Below are 8,339 nucleotides of genomic sequence, written 5' to 3'. Positions count from 1 at the left end.
GGCTGAGGCAGGAAAATCACTTGAACCCTGGAGGTGAAGGTTACAGTGAGCCAAGATCAGGCCACTCCAGCCTGGGTGACAGAGCAAGACTCCTTCTCAAAACAAAATAAATAAATTGGAGAAGATGGGTAAGCATAAAAAATGGTTAGTTTCTTCTCCTGTATCCTGCAGTGTATTGGGCTATGTGGGAAAGGCTGGGAGAGCAGTACTTCCTTCCCAGCTGAGGTCATCTCCTAGGGATCAGAGTTTGATGGAGTCAAATACATCTCATAAGAATGGAAGGTTTCCGAAGATTTGTATCATTTACATCTCAAAAACTCAAGAATAGTTTCCAGTAAGAATAACTCTAAAGTTGGGGCATGATCCTCAGAACATAAATTCTATAGCCACTGTGGTACTGTGCTTTCATTGAGCCTTTGCTCTCTGCATCACCAATAGTATTTTGCAAAATGCTCGCACATAAATTATACAAGTGCTCTCGTAGGGATCAGCCTTCCTCGCAGCACTTTATCTTGGCTAACCGTTCTGCAGAAGTGATGACAACACTGATGATGCGATCGTCAGCTGGGGCATGTCCAAGACCACTCAGTGAAGCTCCAGCAGGCCTGAATCCCAGCACGCCTGAATCCCAGCATGCCTGGGCGCCGCAGTTCCCAGTGGCTGACTTGGGATAAGATGTGTATTTCTGGCCGGGTGTGGTGGCTCATGCCTGTAATCCAAGCACTTTGGAGGCCAAGGCGGGTGGATCACCTGAGGTCGGGAGTTCAAGACCAGCCTGACCAACATGGTGAAACCCTGTCTTTGGAAAAAAAAAAATGTGTATTTCTGTTTACCCGCCAGAGTGGTGCCACCCTGTGGGACCATTGTGAACAGTGTACAATGGAACTCCCACCAGTTTTGAAATGAAGGGATTATTGATTTATTATTATTATTTTTTGAGGCAGAGTCTCATTCTTGTCGCCCAGGCTGGAGTGCAATGGTGCCATCTCGGCTTACTGCAACCTCTTCCTCCCAAGTTCAAGCCATTCTCCTGCCTCATCCTACCAAGTAGCTGGGACTACAAGCATGTGCCACCATGCCCAGTTAATATTTGCATTTTTAGTAGAGACGGGGTTTTATCATGTTGGCCAAACTGGTCTTGAATGCCCGACCTCAAGCGATCTGCCCACCTTGGCCTCCCAAAATGCTGGGGTTACAGGTGTGAGCCACTGCACTCAATCAAGGAAAGGAAATTTATACCTCAAAAAAGTAGTGGAGTACCAGTTAGTTATGCTCTCTAGAAAAAAAAAGTGAAGAGACTTACTTACAAATGTTAATGGTGATTGTCTCAGAGTGGTGGGAATTTGATTCCTACCCACTTTCCTACATTTTCTGAATGTTCTTTGAGGAATTTGACTTACATTTACAACCAAAGGGGATGACGCTTTACCAGAAGACCAGACTTGGGTGCTGGGCCTGAAAATCCTAGATGTGTGGCTGCCCCTTACTCTGCTACAGTATTGGTCTTGGAAAGGGGAGGCACTCTTTATTCTTTAATTGAGTTATCATAAAATAAATTACATGTATTTTATTTTTCATAAATAAAATTTATCATAAAATAAATTACTTTATGCATTATGTTAAAAATGCATAAAGTTTGCTAGGATGGAAACCAAGTCCCCTGACTACCTCCTCTCTACCTTTTAGAGGTAACCATTGTTAACAGTTTCTTTCTTTCCTCTCTCTCTTTTTTCTTCTTCCAGACCATACTCACTTTAGTCTTTTTAAAGAAGTTTGCAGCTCATGCTTCAAGAGAAAGCAGTGGAAAGGCAGTCCTACAGGCCAGACGCAGTGGCTCACCCGCTGCAATCCCAATACTTTGGGAGGCTGAGGCGGGAGGATCGCTTGAGCCCATGAGTTCCAGACCAGCTTGAGCAACATAGCAAGACCTCATCTTCATTTAAAAAAAAAAAAAAAAAAAAAAGGAGCCAGGTGTGGTGGTGTACACCTGTAATTCCAGCTACTCAGGAGGCTGAGATGGGAGGAACACTTGAGCCCAGGAGTCCAAGGCTGCAGTAAGCCGAGATCACGCCCCTGCACTCCAACCTAGGCAACGGAGTGAGACTCCCTCTCAAAAATAAATAAATACTTTTTTTTTTTTTTTTGAGACAGAGTTTTCCTCTGTTGCCCAGGCTGGAGTGCAGTGGTATGATCTTGGCTCACTGCCACCTCTGCCTCCTGGGTTCAAGCAATTCCCCTGCCTCAGCCTCCCAAGTAGCTGAGACTATAGCCGTACACCACCATGCCTGGCTAATTTTTTTTTCTCATTTTTTTTTTATTGCATTTTAGGTTTTGGGGTACATGTGAAGAACATGCAAAATTGTTGCATAGGTACACACATGGCAGCGTGATTTGCTGCCTTCCTACCCTTCACCTATATCTGGCAGCCTGGCTAATTTTTTGAATTTCAGTAGAGACAGGATTTCACTATGTTGGCCAGGGTGGTCTTGAACTCCCGATTTCATGATTCGCCTGCCTCGGCCTCCCAAAGTGTTAGGATTACAGGAGTGAGCCACTGCATCCAGGCTTTCTTTTCTTTTCTTTCTTTTTCTTTTTTTTTTAGTTGGGGTTTTATCCGGTCACCCAGGCTGGCGTGCAATGGCATGATCTCAGCTCACTGCAACCTCCGCCCCCTGGGTTCAAGCTGTTCTCCTGCCACAGCCTCCCAAGTAGCTAGGATTACAGGCACCTGCCACTGCGCCTGGCCAATTTTTATATTTTTAGTAGAGACGGGGTTTCACCATCTTGGCCAGGCTGGTCCCGAACTCCTGACCTCAGGTGATCCACCTGCCTTAGCCTTCCAAAGTGCTGGGATTACAGGCATGAGCCGCCACGCCCGGTCAATAAATACTTTTTTAAAAAAGAAAGGCAGTTGTACATCTTATGGGGTTTGCTTTCAGAAGGAGCCCAACTCTGGCCAGGTTTGCCCCAGGCTTCCTAGAGGAGGCCCACTTCCCCACATGTAATTGAGGGGCCTACACTTGTCCTTGGAAACTCACCCCCAGTTCCTTTCATCTATTAGGGTCTTCCCAAGCTGCTTCTGCAGTTCAGCAGCGGGTATTTCCAAGGCCCGTGCATGTGGCCCCTGAGCAATCTCTCTTTTCATCTTAATTCCCTCCCCAAGTAACTCAGGGTGGTGCTTTTCCAACTGTGATGAGCAGCCATATTCCTGGGGATCTACAAGTTCTGCCAGAAGTTTTGAATGTTGTGTTTTCATTTTTGGATTATCTGGATTATTATCCCAGAAATCTCTGTGTTGTATGATTTTTTTTTTTCTTTTCTTTTTTTTTTTTTTAGACTGATTCTCCCTTTGTCACCCTGGCATGGAGTCAACTTGGCTCACTGCAACCTCCACCTCCTGGGTTCAAGCGATCCTCCTGCCTCAGCCTCACAAGTGGCTGGATTATAGGCATGTGCTGCCACATCCAGCCAATTTTGGTATTTTTAGTAGAGACAGTTTCACCATGTTAGCCAGGCTGGTCTTGAACTCCTGACCTCAAGTGATCCACCTGTCTTGGCCTCTCAAAGTGCTGAGCTGGGATTATGGGTGTGAGCCACCACACCCAGCCTGCAAGATTTTATTTTATTTTATTATTTTATTGTATCCTTTCCGTGAGTGCTCACGATTTTAAAACCTGCTTTTCCATTTGGGCTAAGATCCTATTCACGGCAGATGAGTCAGTGTGCAGTATCACTAAACGCAAACATTTCAGCAGAGTTCAAATACCAAGCAAAATGGCAAGAGAGCTGTGTGGTCCTGTGAGATGAATTTTGCAACTTCCAGCTTCTTCCCACCCAAATTATACTCTGCAGTAGTAGACAGTGTGGTGGTAAATAAACAGCAAAGAAATTTCCTCTAATATTTTCTGCATTATATTTTGGGAGTATATGATTAAATTGAATGGCTCACTAAAATGATAGGTAGGTGGTTGAAAAAGAGTTTATTGTTCACAATCTAGAAAAAAAATTAATAGTGATTATATCAGAGACTCAAATAATGATCCATTATCCAAAAGAAAAAAAAAACTGAGAAAAATCAAGTTGAAAATATATCTTTCTTCCATTAAACCACACATCAGTGATTCCATTTTAATAAAACATCACCCAACCATCAGGTTGATTTAATGTTGTTAACTTAAAGTTTGTGACTTTTTGTTTGTGTTTTTAAGTTTATTCTAGTTTGAAAGCTGAGGCAGAATTATGAACTTTTTTTTTTTTTTTTGAGACAGAGTCTCGCTCTGTTGCCCAGGCTGGAGTGCAGTGGCCCCATCTCAGTTCACTACAACCTCTGCCTCCTGGGTGCAAGCAATTGTCATGCCTCCGCCTTCCAAGTTGCTGGGACTACAGGCGCACACCCCCACGCCTGGCTAATTTTTTGATTTTTAGTAGAGCTAGGGTTTCACCAAGTTGGCCAGGTTGGTCTTGAGCTCCAGGGCTCAAGTGATCCGCCCACTTGGGTCTTCCAAAGTGCTGGGATTACAGGTGTGAGCCATTGCACCCAGCCAGAATAGGAACTTTTAAAATATGGAATTTTAACAGTTCCATTTTTCTTCCTTCTCTTCACTGCCTTGGTAGGATTCAACCCAATCTGGGAAGGAAATCCCCCACACCCTTGCTGCCTCCCATCCCAATCACACACTGGTGTAAATATTTCCCTTCCCTCTCCAGTAGCATTTGAAGAATGAGTCCCTCCAGCCCTAGGGGAAGGGAAACCAGTTTCCAATGGGTAATGATGCTCAGTTTTATTGGGCCATCAGGAAAGAAAAGAGAGTCAGGCCTTTGTGTGAATGAGGAAGAGGGGAAGAGGGAGGGACTTTGAGAGGCACTGTTGAGAGCCACACCAACTTCCGGAGACCCTGGGAGTAACACCTGTTGGTCTGCACACTGAATGGAGTCAGGTTCTCACCAGGGACTGCCCAGCAGGGGTAACAGCTAGCAACACAAGGTAGATGGAAAACTAGTAAAGGCTGGGCACAGTGGCTCACGCCTGTAATCCCAATTCTATGGGCTTAGGCAAGAGGATTATTTGAGGCCAGGAGTTTGAGACCAGCCTGGGCAACATAATGAGACTTTATCTCTCTTAAAGGTCGTGTCCCACCTGACTCCAAACTATGGACTCTTCTTTGAAATACTCCAGGATCCCTGAGAGCCTCGAGGGTATGTCTGGCTACCCAGTGATGGGGACAGAAGGAGGCCCCGTGGCTGCACTCGCTGGGGGATGATATGCTCAATCTGGAGGCCCCATTCTGGGACAGTGATTGGGGAGGACCCCCGCCAAAAAAGCCATGAGTGGAAGGCACTGCCCAGTGGCTGCAAGTGCATGTGAGAGTGTGCGATGGAGCAGGTGTGAGGTGCTGGGAGAATCTGGAGGCTGGGACTGTCTGCTGTTGCTAAGAAAGCACAGACAGGGCATGAGCATCAGGGAGGCTGCCCCTTCTCGCTTCCTCCTGCCAGTCTTTCTCTAGATGGGCTAACCCCACCAGAAAGCCAGCTGGCCAAGACGTCTGGAATGTGGTTTTCAGAGTCCCAGCCCCAGAGCAAGTAGACAGGTGGACCTGGGGCTAAGAGACACTAGACAGGTGACAACCTGTCTACTCCAACTCCGGCTGATCTTTTGTAACTTATCTGTAAGCCTAAAACTACTATAAAATAAAATGTTCATTGAAACAGATGTTTCAGCAAAAAGAGTAAAAAATAAGAAAATAAAATTTAAAAAAGAAGGGCTGGGTGTAGTGGCTCATGCCTGTAATCTCAGCACTTTGGGAGGCCGAGGTGGGCAGATAACCTGAGGTCAGGAGTTCAAGACCACCCTGGCCAACATGGTGAAACCACGTCTCAACTAAACATACAAAGATTGCTGGGTGTAGTGGCTCACACTTGCATTCTCAGCACTTTGGGAGGCCAAGGCAGGCAGATCAATTGAGGTCAGGAGTTGGAGACCAGCCTGGCCAACTTGATGAAACCCTGTCTCTACCAAAAATACAAAAAATTAGCCAGGTGTGGTGGTGGGTGCCTGTAATCCCAGCTACTCGAGAGGTTGAGGCAAGAGAATCGCTTGAACCCAGGAGGTGTAATTTGCAGTGAGATGAGATCGTGCCACTGCACTCCAACCTGGGCAACAGAGCCAGACTCTGTCTAAAATAAATAGATGGATAGATAGATAAGATAAAATACTAAAATACAAAAATTAGCCAGGTGTGGTGGCATATGCCTGTAGTCCCAGCTTACTTGGGAGGCTGAGGCAGGAGAATCACTTGAACCTGAGAAGTGGAGGCTGCAGTGAGCTGAGATTGCACCACTGCACTCCAGCCCAGCAGCCTGGGAGATAGACATAGCAAGGCTCCATCTAAAAAAAAAAAAAAAAAAAAAAAAAAAAAAAAAAAAAAAAGAAAGAAAGAAAGAAAGAAAAGGAAAGGGAAAAGAAAAGAAACCAGATCAGATATTAGATGGCTGGGCTTAACAGTGGCTCCTGCCTGTAATCCTGACGCTTTGGGAGGCCAAGACAGGAGGATTGCTTGAGGCTGGGAGTTCAAGGCCAGGCTGGGCAACATAACAAGACCCCCCCCCCAACATTTCTACGAAAATAAGATAAATTGGGCTGGAACCACAGCCCAGATCCAGACCAGTAAGAACACCACTGCCATCTAGCTGTTGCTGCCGTGGTGTGGCAAATTCTATTATTATTTTCCAGAGAGGATTCCTTCTCTCGCCCACTTTGTGCTTCCCTGTGAGTGGAGTATATTGCCCTGCCCCCGCAACTTTGGGTTGGCCATGTGATTTGCACATATAGATGGGTGATGGGCAAAGTGAAAGACCTTATGCCTGTTCTGAACAGAGAGCTTGTGAGGCATCCTGGGTTCCTGCCCCTGCGCTTGCACTCCTGCCGTCTTGCATGAGAAGAGCATACCCCAGGTAGCTGGCTGCTCCTCCCGCCTGGGTTCTGGAATAAGACATGTGGATCACACCTGAACCCAACCTACAGTCTGGAGCCCAGATCGTCAGATTCCAGCAGAAGCCACCCATCAGTAGCCCACCCAAAACAGATGCTCAGAACTGTGAGACATGCATGCTTCTTGTTGGAAGCCCCTGAGATTTGGGGGTGTTTGCTACTACAACAAAAGCTGACAGAAAATATAAAAAATACACATGACCAGCTTTAAGAATCTCTCCAGGCCAGGTGTGGTGGCTCACACCTATAATCTCAGCACTTCAGGAGGCTGAGGTGGGAGGATCACTTGAGCCCAGGAGTTCAAGATCAGCCTGGCCAACATGGTGAAATCCTGTCTCTAGTAAAGATACCAAAATTAGCTGGGTGTGGTGGTACATGACTATAATCCCAGCTACTCAGCAGGCTGAGGCAGAAGAATTGCTTGAACCCAGGTGGAGGTTGCAGTGAGCTGAGATTGCGCCACTGCAGTCCAGCCTGGGGGACAGAGCGAGACAATGCCTCCAAAAAAAATTAAAAATAAAATAAAAATACAAAAATTAGCCGAGCGTGGTGGTGCACACCTGTAATCCCAGCTACTGGGGAGGCTGAGGCAGGAGAATCGCTTGAACCCAGGCGGAGGTTGCAGTGAGCTGAGATCCCGCCGCTGCACTCCAGCCTAGCAGATAGGAGAAATTCTCTCTCCAAAAATTAAAAATAAAATAAAAATACAAAAATTAGCCAGTTGTGGTGGTGCACACCTGTAATCCCAGCCACATGGGAGGCCAAGGCAGGATAATCGCTTGAACCTGGGAGGTGTAGGTTGCAGTGATCTGAGATCTTGCTGCTGTACTCCAGCCTGGGCAACAGAGCAAGACTCCATCTTGAAGAAAAAAAAAGAAAAAAAGAATCTCTCCTACCCCTGCTGCTTTGCACCCCTGTCTCCAGATACAATATCCTATGTGGCTATACCCCACTGGCCAAACCCACTGGCCAGGTCAAGCACCTGTGTGGCACCTGCAGGGAGACTGAGAAAGTGTGTATCGAATGTTTTCATTTTCTGTAGAAGTGGGTGGGCTGCCTCACTCCCTGTCCCAGTGAGAATCATGGGGTGGATGGATGGGGCTGAATGGTGTCCTCCAGGAATTCATGTCTGCCCAGAACCTCAGAATGTGACCTTATTTGGAAGCAGGGCCTTTGCAGATGTAATTAGCTAAGTTAAAATGAGGTCATACTGAATTAGGGTAGGCCCTAATCCAATAACTGATGTCCTTATAAGAAGAGAAAACATACAGCAAGTTGGTGCTGAAAAAAAAATAGCAAAGAAAAAAAAAAGAGAAAACAGAGACACAGAGAGATACATAGAGAGAAGGCC

This window comes from Sapajus apella, unplaced genomic scaffold (genome assembly GCF_009761245.1).
Source record: "Sapajus apella isolate SASKATOON/1434 unplaced genomic scaffold, GSC_monkey_1.0 scaffold20, whole genome shotgun sequence".
In the NCBI taxonomy this organism is placed as follows: domain Eukaryota; kingdom Metazoa; phylum Chordata; class Mammalia; order Primates; family Cebidae; genus Sapajus; species Sapajus apella.
The sequence above is the reverse complement of the archived record's forward strand: the minus strand, read 5'-3'. Positions refer to the sequence as shown.